General features: G+C 37.2%; 1 protein-coding gene across 1 annotated transcript in view; it reads right to left on the bottom strand.

The window, feature by feature from the left end:
* CLASP1 (cytoplasmic linker associated protein 1) overlaps window positions 1-11,046 on the bottom strand; it is a 905,754-nt gene extending 894,708 nt beyond the window's left edge. The window contains exon 1 of the mRNA XM_053712150.1: window positions 10,885-11,046. The gene's annotated coding sequence lies outside the window, so the exon portion shown is untranslated. The remainder of the gene's footprint in view (window positions 1-10,884) is intronic.
* Between the last annotated feature and the right edge of the window lie 4,962 nt (window positions 11,047-16,008).

Below are 16,008 nucleotides of genomic sequence, written 5' to 3'. Positions count from 1 at the left end.
TCAGAGGGAAAACCAGACCCGCTCAGTAGAGCACAGAGGGCGGGTCTGAAAAAATCCTCTTTTTTAATAAAAATTCAAGCTGCAATATTATGTTACATAAAGCTTGCACTAATATAATGTTATATAACTCTACACTATGTGCAGAATTATATAACATTATTTTCTAGGTTTACTGGCCCTTTAAATATTCAAAGTAAAAGCTGTTTGAATTGAATAGCACTGATTTGCACTTTCTACTAAACCTCACAGGCAGCTTCCTCTACTGCTGGTGAAGAGGGACACAACTCCACACATTCTGCAAAAAAAAAGGATTTAAAATATATATATGTCTACATTTCTTGTTTAGCTGAAAGAAATTAGTTAATTGCAGTTCCTTTTAATAAAGAGAGTAATGTACAGCTTTTTCTTTCACTCCTTGGCTACAATAATTTTCTTGCTGAGGATAGTAATGTACAGCTTTTTCTACTGAATGCACTATAACCCTTTCTAATAGCCAGCAGTTTAACCATGAAATGTATTAAAAAAAAAAAAAAAAACAAAGAGACTCAAGAAATGTCAGTGAAGGAGCTGGTGAAGTCATCTTTTCTTTTCTTTTTTTTTTTTAAATGGGTGGAACCCAGCAAATTAACTTGTATATATAGAACAATGGCAGCAAAATCACGATACATGCACACACAGCAATGGCTTCTATTTACATGCAAGTGTCTTCTCTGTACAAGGCAACTATCACACAAAAGTAATGCAAAGTAAATACTGAATGTCACCTGACAACTGTCAGAAAAACTGATCTGACAGAACTGCATGTGCAGCAAGCTTTTGATGGGAAACACACAGAAAGCATATTCTACGTGATGCTAGACCGATAAGCAGTGAATGAATCAGGGTAATATGAGATTCAAAATATTTTAGTCATGAAATAATGTTTTAATTCCTTAATCAACATGTCTGGATTTGTCTAACTACCCATAGTGCTGCTTTAACAGGACACAGTAGAGAGAGAAAAATATAAAATAATGCAGCTCCCACCCACCAGGACAAACCATACTATGCATACAGTTGTATGAACAGCAGCCAGTCAGTTTGGCCAGGTGCAGCCCCCCAGCCAGATAATTGGCGGTCACGCAAGAGGTCATATTCATATTTCCCAGAGAATAGAAGGTGAAGGTAAAAAATATAATACAATTTAAATGTCCTGTAAAGATAAAAATGTAACTTTCATGATTCAGACAAAGCATGCAATTTTAAAAAGCTTCCCAATTTACTTCTAGTATCTAGGTAGCTTCATTCTTTTGGTATGCTTTATTGAAAAGCAAACCTAGGTAGACTCAGGAACAACAATGCACTACTGGGAGCTAGCTGCTGATTGGTGGCTGTACATATATGCCTCTTGAAATTGTCTCACTTGATCTATTCAGCTAGCCCAAAATAGTGCAATACGGCTTCTTCAACAAAGGATACCAATAGAATGAAGCCAATTTGATAAAATAAGTAAAATAGAATGTTTAAAATCAAATGCTCTGTCTGAACCATGAAAGAAAAATATGTTGGGTTTCATGTTCCTTTAGAGCAGTGCTTTCCAAACTGTGTGTCGTGACACAGTGTGTCGGCAGCAGTGTGTAGGTGTGTCCCTGCTTCAACACAAATTTTTTTTAATTTAACATTTTTTTTGGTTTCCGACTTTCTGCCTGCCTGCTACGCATATCACATGGTTGGCACCTAGTGGGTCACAGATCATCTTAACATATTGGCGCAGCTGAGCGGGAACTGAAACCATTCCCATTGGCGGCTTTGGCAGCACATTGGCTCCTGACTGCATGTGTAGTCAGTGTGTAGTCAGTGTGTTTGCAGCACGGGCAGTAGTCAGTCAGACTCACAGATCTCTGAGCGTGGTAGCTTAAACGCTGAGCTGAAGTCAAAAGTCAAAGTGATTTGTTTTTTTGCAGCTAGCTCCCAGTAGTGCATTGCTGCTCCTGCTCTTGATATATGGATAGGAAGTGGAAGCTTAAAAATGCTTGATTATGAAATGCGAGTGTCTTTAGCTAATATTCCACCAAATATTTAGAAACTGTGTTCAACTCATCAACCTCATTCATCCCATTAAAATAGTAAGTAGCTAATGGGGTTATTAAACTTTTTTCTTAATTCTTGCACATACATACTGTTACATAAATGATATAATAACAAAATGTATTTACAAGTATGTGTCCGTATCTCAAACAAGTTAGTTTAACCTCCTGTTTGCTTGTACAACTGATGTAGGTCTAAAAAGTGTCACCAACATGAAAAGTTTGAAAAGCTCTGCTTTAGAGATTAAAGGCACATAAGTCAAAATTAAATGTATTATTCATTTACTTCTATTATAACATTTACTTTACCAGCAGAAATCAACCTCCCAGTGGTGGGTGGGAAAGTACCCGGCTCATTTGAATGTGTTCATGCAGAAGCTTTGAATACTATTAACTTGGCTGCTTGCCAGAGTGCATGGTCCCTTAATATTTAAAAGTAATAAAATGTGTAAAGATATTTCAATCAAGGACCCTAGGGGTGAAAGAACCATGGCCGTAAAAATCCCATATCTGGCTACTAAATTTTTGCATTATTCTACATTTATTTTTAAGCATATACGGTTTCCTAACTCCAAATTTTCTGTCTACTAAATGTGCTAAACTCAGTTTTAACTTGCTGTAACTTTCTTGATTGAGCAGTTTGTTGCCGTATCACTTTGTCCCCTTTAGACAAAGTTAAGTGTATTTGAATCTTGTTTTACAGCCAAAGACCACTATCACTATGCATGAAAGCACAGAAAGGCATCTGTCACATTCCAAAGCTAAACAAAAAATACAGCTCCCGTCAACCCCTACATTAAAAAGGATCTTTACTAACATACAAAGACATGTCTTACACAGGACTAAATGCTGCCTGGCCATATAGTTCGTATTTTTGTGGTGCGGACCGCCTATGTTTTTATAAAGAACCTCTTTAAGTGAAGTGTTAATGGAGCCTTATTTCACAGTGTAAACTTTAAACAAAATTAGACATTAGAGGAAAAGTCCAAGCATAATCCGTTCCAGATATGTATTCCATTCCGCAGGAACTACCTTTATACTTTATAATGCCACCCGGATGGCAACATCTTCCAGAGGGAGAAAGAGAAGGAGAAGGAGAAAGAGAAGGAGAGACATATAGATACATATAGACACACAATAACTCCTATACAAAAAGCAACAAAGGCAGAAAAACAAAATTCATTACAGAAAACAAATTTCTCTAGCTGTTCCTGTTTTGCAATATGCTACAGACACCTGAGGCAACAAAATAGCTTACAAAGTACTAACAAATCTGTTTAGATTGTTTGATTTGCAGAATCTGTTTGAAGCAAACAAGTGAAACACTGTAGTGTATATTACTCTGTTGATATTAGTTGTAATAATAGTCTGGTGTCTACTGTCTTGCAAGTCTGGCAATTAGATACCAAGAAGACAACTTTAGAACAGCAGCCTAAAGGAGAGGAGGTGAGAGGGTCATAAGTTATGTTAGATAATTATAGAATAAGTATCTTCAAGTGTAAAATGCTTCCTAAGTTCTCAAACTACTTGTGACACAAAAGGTTAAGCTTTTATGTATGCTGTAGCCTCAGGATATAAACTTTATGGCCATGTCAAAGCAATGCAGACATGCATGAGAATCAACTGCAATAAATACTTTTTCCAACAAAACATGTCGCTGTTTTACATTGGATCCTGGAAAGAGAACATTTCTATATAGTATGGCTACACTGGAATAGTAAGTTTTGTAGATTTTTTTTTTAAAAAAAGTGCTTGCTAGATTGAATCACGAAAGAGAGAAAAAGAGATATTATAGATTAAAAAACTTTGCTTGAAAAGGGTTAAAGTTGTTTTTTCCCAAGCTATTGGGAAGTGCATGTCAGTGTACAAGTGAAACCCATGAAGACATGCGTACATAATAAAAACAAGGCACTGTCATTGACAGCCACTCAGCAAGTCAGTGATTGTGCACATTAGCAAAGGCAGACCAGCAGGATTTAAAGGAAGGCTCACTACGGTGGTGCAGCAGGATCCTGGATCCCCATGCAGCTAGAAAGTGGAAAGATCTAGAATGAGGACACTACCTGACAGGCATGCAGTCCATTTACCAAGCTCACAGTGCTAAGCAAATCAATCAACACTTGCATTAAAGGGATTATAAAGTCAAAATTAAAACTTTCATGATTCAGATACAGCATGCAATTTTAAACACTTTTCCAATTTAATTCTATAATCTAATTTATCTTGTGCTCTTGGAATCCTTTGTTGAAAAGAAGGCCTAGGTAGGCTCAGAAGCAGCAATCACTACTGGGAGCTAGCTGGTGATTGGTGGCTGCACATTTACCTCGTCAATTGCTCACCCGATGCGTTCAGCTAGCTTCCAATAGTGCATTGCTGTCACATCAGCAAAGGACACAAAGAGAATTTATCATGTGCACCCATAGAACAGCAAATGCATCTCTCCTCTCTCCACAGATTGTCTGCATGCTGTGGATTATAGTTCCCAAGCATGCTGTTAAATCCCAGAGGTTTAAATCTGTGCAGGTGGACCTGAGTACTGGGCAGCATAGAAGCACTCTCAGGGCTCAGAACCCCAGGCCCAGCTTTTAAAGAGCCATGGGCAGATGTCCCCTTGATTTCTCAAGCCCTGGGGAAAGAATAATACATTACTTGCAATTGATTTTCTTTATTGTTTGATGTAAATTTAGAAAGTAAAAAAAAAACATGGCGCACACCTAAGTCTGGCTCCTAACTATTCTTAATGTCTCCTTATTTGTATGCAGGTTTGTGAAGCTATAATAAGATATATAGTAAAATTGTGCTGTGTGATTTTTATTTTAAAAAAGGCAAACTAAAGCAAGTCATAACAAAATCACAGCAGACATGCAGTCATACCTCCTAATACCTTTTTGAATTGCCAACTTGAGTTATTCTACCTATCTATAAATAAAGGCCTTCCTTTACTCTATAGAACAGTGCTCCTGGCTACTACATTTCACATAAATGTGTTATTTCAAACACAAAGTTTTAAAACAGTACCAATTAGTAAAAATCTAAAAACAAGAAAAGTCTCTACACTCTAAAATCTAAACACTTCAAAGTATGTCAAAAATAATTACATGCAAGTATCTATACAATTTTCTCTCATCAATATCAAAGGACAGCATTTAACCCTTTGAGTGCTAAGATTTTTTTAAGTTTTTTTTTCCAGACCCCTAAGACTTAGACTGTTGGAAAGGTTAGGCGATTACCTTTCCAATGGTGGGTCTTGGGGGTTTGTAGCTGTTTAGATGCCTGAGATACTGGCTTCTAAGCAGCATGCCCCCTGCTCCTATACTTAACATTGTTAAGTATAAATAAAGTTGCGCGGCGACGTCATCACGTTATTGCGCGTGGCGTCATCACGTTATTGCGCGTGGCGTCATCACGTTATTGCGCGTGGCGTCATCACGTTATTGCGCGTGGCGTCATCACGTTATTGCGCGTGACGTCATCACGTTATTGCGCGTGACGTCATCACGTTATTGCGCGTGACGTCATCACGTTATTGCGCGTGACGTCATCACGTTATTGCGCGTGACGTCACCACGCAAAACGTGAAGCCCCGGCGATGCCTGTCATTCTACAGGCACGATCAGCGGGGTAGGAGCGGGTGGGAGCCCCCAGATCTCCCTCAAGGTGGGAGAGTGCTAGTGACGGCTCTGAGTCGTCATTAGCACCAGAGTGGGAAACTCTGTGACGGCTGACGGCTTCATTCTCTTGATATCCTTTGTTGAAAAGCATGTCTAGATAGGCTCAGGAACTGCCGATTGGTGGCTGTGCATAGATGCCTCGTGTGATTAGCTCACCCATGTGCATTGCTTTTTATTCTACAAAGGATACCTAAAGAATGAAGCAAAATAGATAATAGAAGTAAATTGGTATGTTATTTAAAATTCTATTCTCTATCTGAACCATGAAAGAAAAATTTTGGGTTTCATGTCCCTTTAAACCGACTTTTTGTTGCTGTCAGTCAGCTATAGATAGATATCCATGTATCAGCTGCACTTCATATTAATTCCAATTCAAATTTAAAAAGATTTTACTTAAAAGGGACATTAAACACTTTGAAATGGTAATATAAAATGATAAATCGTTTATATATAAAAAAAAGTCTGCAAAATACTTTCAATATTTATTTTGTCCCCTATTACTGTAATTCCATTCTGAAATTGTGAGCATTTCAGTTCATTTTAGAAATAGATGTGCAGCACACTGTTATATTCCACACAGTTATTGACTGCACACTCTAGTGACCTATTTATAACTGTCCCTAATTGGTCACAGCAGGAAAGGTAACCTAAATTACAACATGGCAGTTCCCATTGTTTTATAGACACAAAAACTTTACTCTTATTTTGTCAATATTTAAGCAACTAACAAAACTTTAAAAAAAAAGTACATCTACATATTATTATCAGACTATTCTTTGAATGCATCATTCTATCTAGCATTTATTTAGTGTTTAATGTCCCTTTAAAGACATTCATATTTACATTTCAGGTGGGAAAGCTGCTTATGAAACATTGATTTAACCTTAGCCTCAGATGATTGGTATGTTTATCTTATTTTTTGTGAGGTTACATATAAAGGTATTTCTTTGTCCATCCCTATTTAAAAGTATGTACTTATATTTCAGTTGTCTGATGTTTTTACTTTCTAATTTTCTTTTGTTATCTAGGAATGTTGTAAAATTGTTACAAAAGATTTCCTGTATACAGCGAAAAGACAAAAAACAGCAGATGAAAGACCTTCTTCGGGGATAGACATGGATGAAGACTTGAGAACTACCATTCTTCATATATTTTTGAAGAAATCTGCTATGTTTTATAGTGGCTATTGTTTGCTTTTTTTAATATAATAGTACATGTTTTTAATTAAAGGGACAGTCTACTCCAGAATTTTTACTGTTTAAAAAGATAGATAATCCCTTTATTACCCGTTCCCTAGTTTTACATAACCAACACTGTAATAGAAATACACTTTTTACCTCTGTGATTACCTTATATCTAAGCCTCTGCAAACTGCCCCCTTATTTCAGTTTTTTGACAGACATCCATTTTAGCCAATTAGAGCTGGCTCTCTGGAACTCCACGTGCGTGAGCACAGTGTTATCTATATGACACACACGAACTAACACCCTCTAGTGGTGAAAACTGTCAAAATGCCCTCAGAGAAAAGGCAGCCTTCAAGGGCTTAGAAATTAGCATATGAACCTCCTAGGTTTAGCTTTCAACTAAGAATACCAAGAGAACAAAGCAAAATTGGTGATAAAAGTATATTGGAAAATTGTTTAAAATTATATTCTCTATCTGAATCATGAAAGTTTATTTTGGACTAGACTGTCCCTTTAAGGGGAGATTCATATGGTTACTCATAGTATTTGTTAGTTTCCCTACCTATTTACGATGTTTGATCAAAAAAAAAAAAACTTAAAGGGACATGAAACCCATATATTTTTTTTCTTTCCTGATTCAGACAGAGCATACAAGTTTAAACAACTTGCCAATTTACTACTTTTATCATTTTTTGCTTTGTTCTCTTCGTATTTGAAAAGAATATCTAGGTAGGCTCGGGAGCTAGCTGCCGATTGGTGGCTGCATATATATGCCTCTTGTGATTGGCTTAATGTGTTCAGCTAGCACCCAGTATTGCTGCTCCTTCAAGAGAATAAAACAAAATTGATAATTGAAGTAAATTGGAAAGTTGTCTACAAAATGTATGATCTATCTGAAACATGAAAGAAAAATGTTGCATTTTATGTCTTTTTAAAAAGGGATAGAAAGGTCAAAAAATAAATATACATGGATGCATTTTAATTTGATAAGCACCTTTGCAATATACTTTCATCAGCAAAAAGTAGTCAAGTAAAATGTATTACTGTTTTTCTGTGGCGTGTATTATTGTTTTTCCGCGGCATACGCACATATCTTGTGAGGGCAGGTGTACCAGTATTCAAACAGCATTCCTGCCCAGAGAGCTGGCGGTGGTGTGTATTACTTTAAAATACATCATTTGTGTCATACAGGCCACTGTTGATTCCCTAAGAAGGTGTGGTGTTTGAATACAGGTACACAGCACAGGATATGTGCATATGCCACTGGAAAACAGTAATTACTTCAAGAAGCAGCATTTTTGCTAATGAAAGTATATTACAAAAGTGCTTATATTTCAAATTGAAATTCAACCATGCACATTTCATTTTTGACCTTGATATCCCTTTAAAGAGATATGAAACCCAACTTTTTTTTCATGATTCAGCTAGAAAGTTGCTTAAAATGGCATGCTTTAATTTACTCCTTTTATCAATTTTTTAATCACGAAAGAAAAAAAAATTGGATTTCATATCCCTTTAAGTTTACAATGTCTATTTAAACGCAGGTCTTTGGATAAGAAAACATTTTAATACAATAACCGTTTAAATATGGCATGCTAATTCTGTGAGTTTACTTGACACATATACATAAACTATTTCTTTGGCTTCTAAGAAAATAACTCCTGGTTTACACAATGGTCTTAAAATGATCCTAGATAATTATTTACTGATTGGGAGTTTCTATTTCAGACAAGCATTCAAATAAAAAAAGGGGAAGACAATGGAATTGAAACAGGCCAGAGAACCACTAACACTGCTGCAGATGAGAAAACAGGCCATATATCCTATTGGCATAATCTACACGGAATACATGACATCACTCCCTTTAAAACGCTTGGCACACAAGAGGACTTAATATCATTAAGTAGAAATACAAAACATCTCTTTTCTAGGTCTAAGAACCATGCCCCATAACATGCACAGCTAGAGATTTCACATACCATTCAACTTCTCAGCAAAACATCTGAACAAAACAAAAAATGTCATCGTAATTTATATATACATCCTAGATGGAAACACATTCTTTTGTATAAGGAAAATCCATGTTGATTTTTAGCTAAGATGCAAAAGAATTGCAAAATTTCAGAAAAATGTGGTTCCTTTGAAGGGATAGAAAAGTCAAATTAAACTTGAATGTTTCAGCTATAACATCACTTCTATTTTCAAGGGTGTTTTGTTCTCTTGGTATCCCTTGTAGAAAAAGAATATGCACATATCCTAAATTAGTGGGAGCTAGCTGCTGATTGGTGCCTGCACACATTTGTCTCTTGTGATTGGCTAACTAGATGTGTTCAGCTAGCTGCCAGTAGTGCAATGCTGTTCCTTCAGCAATGGATAACAATAGAATCGAGCAAATTGATAATATAACTAAATTGGAAAGTTGCTTGAAATTGTATGCTATATCTAAACCATGAAATAAAAATGTGGGGTTTCCTGCCTGATGCTGATATCTTAGAGCCCTGAAAGACTGTAAACGTTTCCCTTTTATCTATTAAAAAGGTATCACAAATACATGACCATTATCTTTTTTTCTCTTTTAATTAAAATAAATGTTTTTATCTGATGCACTGGCTAACATGGCACCACCCTTTCACTTCATGCAACATAAAAATATACTAGCACTCATCCAAAAGAGATTTCTTTCTTATAAGTGCACTAATAACACTTCAAAACAGGAGTGTACAAACCAGCCTTACTATAAAACATCTAATTACAATTTTGAATCATTATCTGCTTTGATCTGCAAACTCTAATAACTATGGGAAAACCTGACGCTCCAAAAATATCAGCCAAAGACTTCCAATTAAAAAAACATATTTATACTTTGTGTTTACATTAGTTGTGTGTGAGTGTATAAGTACACAAAGTTTTGAGTGACAAAGAGGAAAAAAAAATTAGTGGATTGTGGAGAATTAGATTTGTGCAGTTTTATTACACTAAAACACATTTAAACATTAAGAAAATATTACATATTGTTTAGTTATATTTTTCAAGGCTGCAAAAAGCAATCCCTTCCTGGCTAATAAAAACCCAGGATGATTACAAATTGTATTAGTCACACATGTAAGCAAACTATTAAAAACAATTGTGTGTACAAGCTGTTAGGCTAGTAATTTGGATACAAAAAAACGTAAGTGTTACTTTATGTAGTGATAACTTATATAGAACAATTCGATAAATTCACAAAATGTACTATTCTTAAAAGCACCCAAATTAGATACATGATGTAAGTTCTGTTATCCAGTATACATTGCTTAGTGAGGTGAAACAAGAAGGTCACTTTAAGGATAGATAGATAGATAGATAGATAGATAGATAGATTTAAGACCTACAGTGCAAATTGACTTAAAAAAAACGTCATGTTTTGTAGTCCAGAACAATACCCCCAGAAATGCATTTTGATTATCTTATCTCCATTGCTAGGTCATATTAGAGGACGATAGAGATTAGCCCCTGTAATGATCAAGCAATCACTGAGTAGCAGGTTGCAGGATCAGATTTATTAAATCTGCAGTATGCAATCTTACCTATATCTCGGGGTAAACTGAAAAAAAGTATAATTTTCAGAATTTAATTTTGAGTTTAATGCCCCATTAACATTTTGGTTTTAGCAATAAGGCTATATCTAATACACTGTGCTTAGATTGTTTTGTATAAACACTGCTGTGGGCCAGCAAAGAATAATGTATCACAGTGACTAGTGGAATTCATCTTTGTGTACCCTGGACGTGCATGTAGTATAGTGATCAGGCAACAGTAGGCAGATTTGCACACACAGTAGCTCAGCCAGGATAAATCCCTGCACTCGCACGTATTATAAAGGGACGTTGCAGTGCACTGATGTCAGACAGGCCCTGATAGAGAAGGAGGATGCTGGGAGAGGCCCCACACAATATTTAAACGACTGGGGCCTAGTGTCTTTACCTTGAAAATAGCGCTTACACTCACGGAAGCACGACCCGTATGTGTACAGCAGGGAGACCTTTCTCGCTCTAGAGTTGCCGGCTGCTACCCCGCTCGCTACCTAGCCGCATAGCTGCTGTCTAAGCCCGTGTGGCTTTCCGTCTCCCCGCCCCGGCTACTGCTGCTGAATGAAAGCCAGAAGTGCGCAGGCGCAAACACCCCTACCATACGGCGATGGGAGAGCCAGACTGGGCGGTCACCTGGGCAACGTTCTCCATCTTGCGAAGGGCGGAAAATGCGCACCGGCCATTATTAGTATTGGAACAGCATCTGCTGCCCTTAAAATTGGAAACAAAAGAAAGAGTAATATGAGAAGGGACTGACGAGATTGATGTATTTGCTTACATTTTACTGTATTATATTAATACATGGGGTGTTGGAATGATATTATTTTTGCCTGGATAACGTATGTTGCCGATTTGTATTCTGCTGTAGTATATTTCAATGAAATAAATATATTTACTCAAACGAGCAGTACGAATGATAAAAAAAAACTTATTTGACACAAGAAGAGTAGATTTTAAAACCAGGGGAATTACTTTAGTGTACAGATTTAAAATTTTAAGGGGAACCATTTCTTTGCCTTATATGTGGTTTTTAAAGCAGGTTATAATTAGGCTTACCAGAAGTCCCACTTTTACTGGGATTGTCCCGGTTTCGAGGCGCTGTCCCAGTGTCCCACCCAGTTGTTCATTCTGTCCCAGTAGGGTTGCCACCTCCAGGTTTCAAATCATGTGTCCGGGTTTCAGACCACCTGAAACCCAGACACATTATTCAAAATGACTGGACTGTGGCTCTCCAGCATAGTTGGATACTGATACTTTGTTACATACAGCTCTGCTTAGCTTAACGTTTGTGTCCTTCAAAGTTTAGTAATACAAGCTGAGTGAGCAGCATAGGGATTTTTTAATTTTGTAGTACTACTTGGTTTATTTTCTAAGAATTTAACACCCCCCCCCCTGACCCCTGGTGACATTGCCGGTAATACACCTTTAGGGGAATCATATGGGTATGACTAGGAAGTACAGACAGGCAGGATTTTTGGCCTGGATCTTGCTTTACTTCATGCAGGATAGCATTTTGGCTATAATCTTCCTGTATTATGGTATAGAGTAGCCTCTTAAACAGCTTTAGCAGGTACGTGTTTCTTTTTTACTTTCATTCAATATTGTATTTATGCCTTATCAGTATTTGGCTCTGTTCCTTAATTAGACACATAAAACACATATTACACTGCAGATATTAAATTGTGAAATTAATAAAGTGATAATTATGCTTGATGTTTGGCATTATTTAGAATCTGAGATTTAGATTAATGATTTATTTGCCATGACAACGTAATGATGCCTTTTTCACTAGGGGGTGGTGTTATGGTCTATTTAAACTGTGTGATTCACTTGTTTGACTGAGGAAGGGTAGAGTATCCACGAAACATTACACACATAAAAGCTACTACTTTAAAAGGACCGATAATTGCCACGCCCCCTTGACCACGCTCCTGACCCCACCCCCACTGGCACCGCACCAGGTGGTCCCAGTTTCACCTCTAAAAATTATGGTAAGCCTAGTTATAATTAAAGGGAAATAAATGTATGTAAGCTTTGGCAAGGCACTGCCATCTCTCCATCTTCGAATTCATTCTCTTTGGATTTTGTAGGACCAGTTATATTTATCATTCCCTGTAGTTTACAAATAGACTAATAGGCAGCTGCAAATCTTACTACCTGTACCAACTGGTAAAGTGTTCAGCTAAAATACTATCTATACCATATTAAAGGGACAGTATACTATAAAATAGTTTTTCCCTTAATGTGTTTCCAATTACTTTTTTTACCAACTGCAGAGTATAAATGATTGAGATTTGCTTTTTTAAGGTTTATTTGTGTATATGAATTAGCTGATTTCGTGTTTTGAAGCCACAACCTAATAAAATGGGTTGAGCTTGTAGGTATAATCAGATCTCATTACTTTATCACATTGTGTACATATGCCTGCTTCTTTATCTTATATCTGTCCATAAATCAATCACCAGTACTTGGAGAGAACAATGGAAATTTAACATTTTATTTTCTTATCTCTTCTATAACCCACTGGGAGTGTAATTTCTTCTACTCGCTGTGTTAACCCAGCTTGGCCTTGAGGCCAAAAACTTTCAGGATGGGTGGGGATACCACAAGCTAAATAAAATAACTAACACTAACAAATGCCAATATAAGGGTAATGGAAATACTTGTAAACTATTTAATACACTCAAGCAGGTAAAGGGGATCATTGGGAACAAATTAAAGGGGAGAAAATATTTGAGTAAACTGTCCTTTTAAATAGCCCTGCAAACGTATATGTTGTGACTATTTTAAGTTGTCTGGACCTCAGCTAGTTGCCATTGCTCAGAGTTCAGCCTTTCAGATACTGTATTCTAGATCTCAGACATCCCAACCTGCAAAAACTAATTTCCTGGGAGGTGGCTTCTCCCGCTACTGCACCGCCCCCCCCCTCATTTATATATTGGACACCTTGAAACCCTAAATAAGATAGTGACTTATCATTAAAGTAGCTTCCCACTAAAGGCACATTTAAAAAGTAGCTTTATTGCACAACCACATACAATAAACCTATTTTCCAGTGATTGTACGCTTGTTGAATGCTCAAATATTTTAGAATAAGAAGTTTAATTACCTGCAGTAAAAGAGAACCCCGGACGTGACCAAATTGAGGAAGGGGTTAATTGACCCCTATTGGATGTATTTAAGGTCAGGTAAGGGACATGGGGGCGTGGTTTGGATAGAGGTTTTAAAGAATTGGTGGTTCAGTGGGTTCGCGCCCCTTTTTACTTACCTTTCAGGAGGGAACGGCTTAAGTGCCCACCCTCCCTCCCTAGTTGTAAATCATCATTGTCCCAGCATTGAAGAGGTGACTTTCATGGGGAGGCGTGCCTGATGGGTGCAGGCACAGGAAAATGAGTTTTATGGGGCAAACTCTGGCTTTTTGGTTTATGTGTTTTAAAAGTTATTTATGTTGTTAAAGTTAATAAAACAAGCTGCAGCCTTTTTTATCCCAGTATTGTGTACATGTTTTTATTTGGGTATGGTTATAAGGAGTCCGAAAATTTATAGACAATTTGGGGTCAATAAGGTAGTATTTGTGTTTTATTCTATTAAAATCAGTGGGGGCTTTTTGGTTACTGATGCTTGCTTTGAGGGTTCTTTAACGTCCCAGCAAAATAACACTTTTCCGGATTTGGGCCACATTGGATCATAGTACTTGAAGTTTCAGGGAGATTGCACTCCATTTGCTGGCATCAGGGAGCTGCTATTAGCATCAGGGAGAGTCCCTGAACTTCAGGGAGAGTTGGGATGTCTGAGATCTGTACTACTGCAAATGTCACTCTCATCATCAAACCATAACAGAGAAGTGGTGTGTATATTGCCTAATGCTAATAGGTAACCTAATGATGGGATCGTAGCATCCATGTACAATACAAGGACCAAGGCCATTGTGTATGCTTTGCAATATTTTAGTACACAAAGTGCACAGGGCTCACCAGCTTTGCAGTACACCATTCGTAGTTATCTGGTTGTACTTTGCAGGTTTGTCTGAAAATGGCACCGCCATTTATTTCCTCTTAGATTATTTCACACTGAAAGTGGTATGTGGTTATAACCTACCCAAGTCTTCATTAATCGTATCAATTAAGATACAATAACCAAGAGTCAGGTAAAATCGGTATACATGTTTAAGTTGACTTTTTTACTAATCTTCTATAGAGCCTGTATTTTTTTCCCCTCAGCCTTCTCATTACTTCCTATGTACATGCACCCCCTCATACAGATTATATGTTTGTTTATCCCTGAGATTTATGGACTGTGGTTGAATCTTGTAGGGCCTGGTTTTTCAACAGCTTGGCCATGGCCATGACCCAACATGCCCCCATTGCGTACTCTCACAGGCCCACACATAAGGAATATTGGACATCGCTGTCAGAGTGCAATTACACATGTGCCATAGGCATGTATCAGCAGATCTCTCTCTCTTCTCTCTCTCTTCTCTCTCTTCTCTCTCTCTTCTCTCTCTCTCTTCTCTCTCTCTTCTCTCTCTCTTCTCTCTCTCCTCTCTCTCCTCTTTCTCTCTCTCCCTTGAGGTCACTATGGTTGAGAACCACTGTTGTAGAGTATCCTCTTTCAGTTACCCTCACCTATACAGCATAATTCTATAGGAGCAGGCAAGAGGGTGCTCCAGCTTGCTGGTTATCTGCAAATAGTATCTTGTCTTGTGTACCCCATGTTTATTCATATTGCCCAGCACTGGGATTAACCATTGCAATCAGGTTTATGTTTCTCTTCTGTCTGTGGAAAAAAATGTGGCTGTATTTATTCCCCAATTTTGCCCTGTTGTGCATTTTTTAACATCTCTCTAGTTATTTCCTGAAATCTAAGTTGTTTTCCAATGAGATTTGCAGTATATGCACTTTTGCATGTAGTTTTCAACATTATAAATACACAGAAAGTGACTATTCAGCATTTTATTCAGGTTTTTACTCAGTACAATAAACTAGTTCTTTATACTATGTCTTCCAGGACTGTCAACCTGCGATGTGTATTAAGTGCAGGAAGGGGAAAGAGAAGGATAAAGAGGGTATTACTAGCACTCAAACTCCTATCAGTGTAATATGCTGTAAAACAACAGCTAATATATGGTATTAGGTATTAAAACATGAACTTTATTATTCTAGATTAAAATAAATTCTATGAATGGTTATAAACTTCACCAACATTCACACCAATATTTAAATAAAACCATTTATGCCACTAATATTTACAAAGACACCCTTCAAGCTACACAAGCCAACAGGTGAAAGCCCCCCTGTATTCCTGGCCGATAACCAGATACTTCGGCTTCAGGTGACAGAGGCAAACACCTAAGGCATGTAGACAAGATAGGTGATAAAAAATATTTAGGTAGGGTTCAAAGAACCTCACAAACGCGTTTCGGCCCTTATGCTATATTATATATGCTAAGGTTAAGCATTCATCTACTAGGGTGAGATGTGAAGAAGTGTTTAGGGATACATTTGTTACAGAAAGATTA

The sequence above is a fragment of the Bombina bombina genome, chromosome 1 (genome assembly GCF_027579735.1).
Source record: "Bombina bombina isolate aBomBom1 chromosome 1, aBomBom1.pri, whole genome shotgun sequence".
Lineage (NCBI taxonomy): Eukaryota > Metazoa > Chordata > Amphibia > Anura > Bombinatoridae > Bombina > Bombina bombina.
The sequence above is the reverse complement of the archived record's forward strand: the minus strand, read 5'-3'. Positions and strand labels throughout refer to the sequence as shown.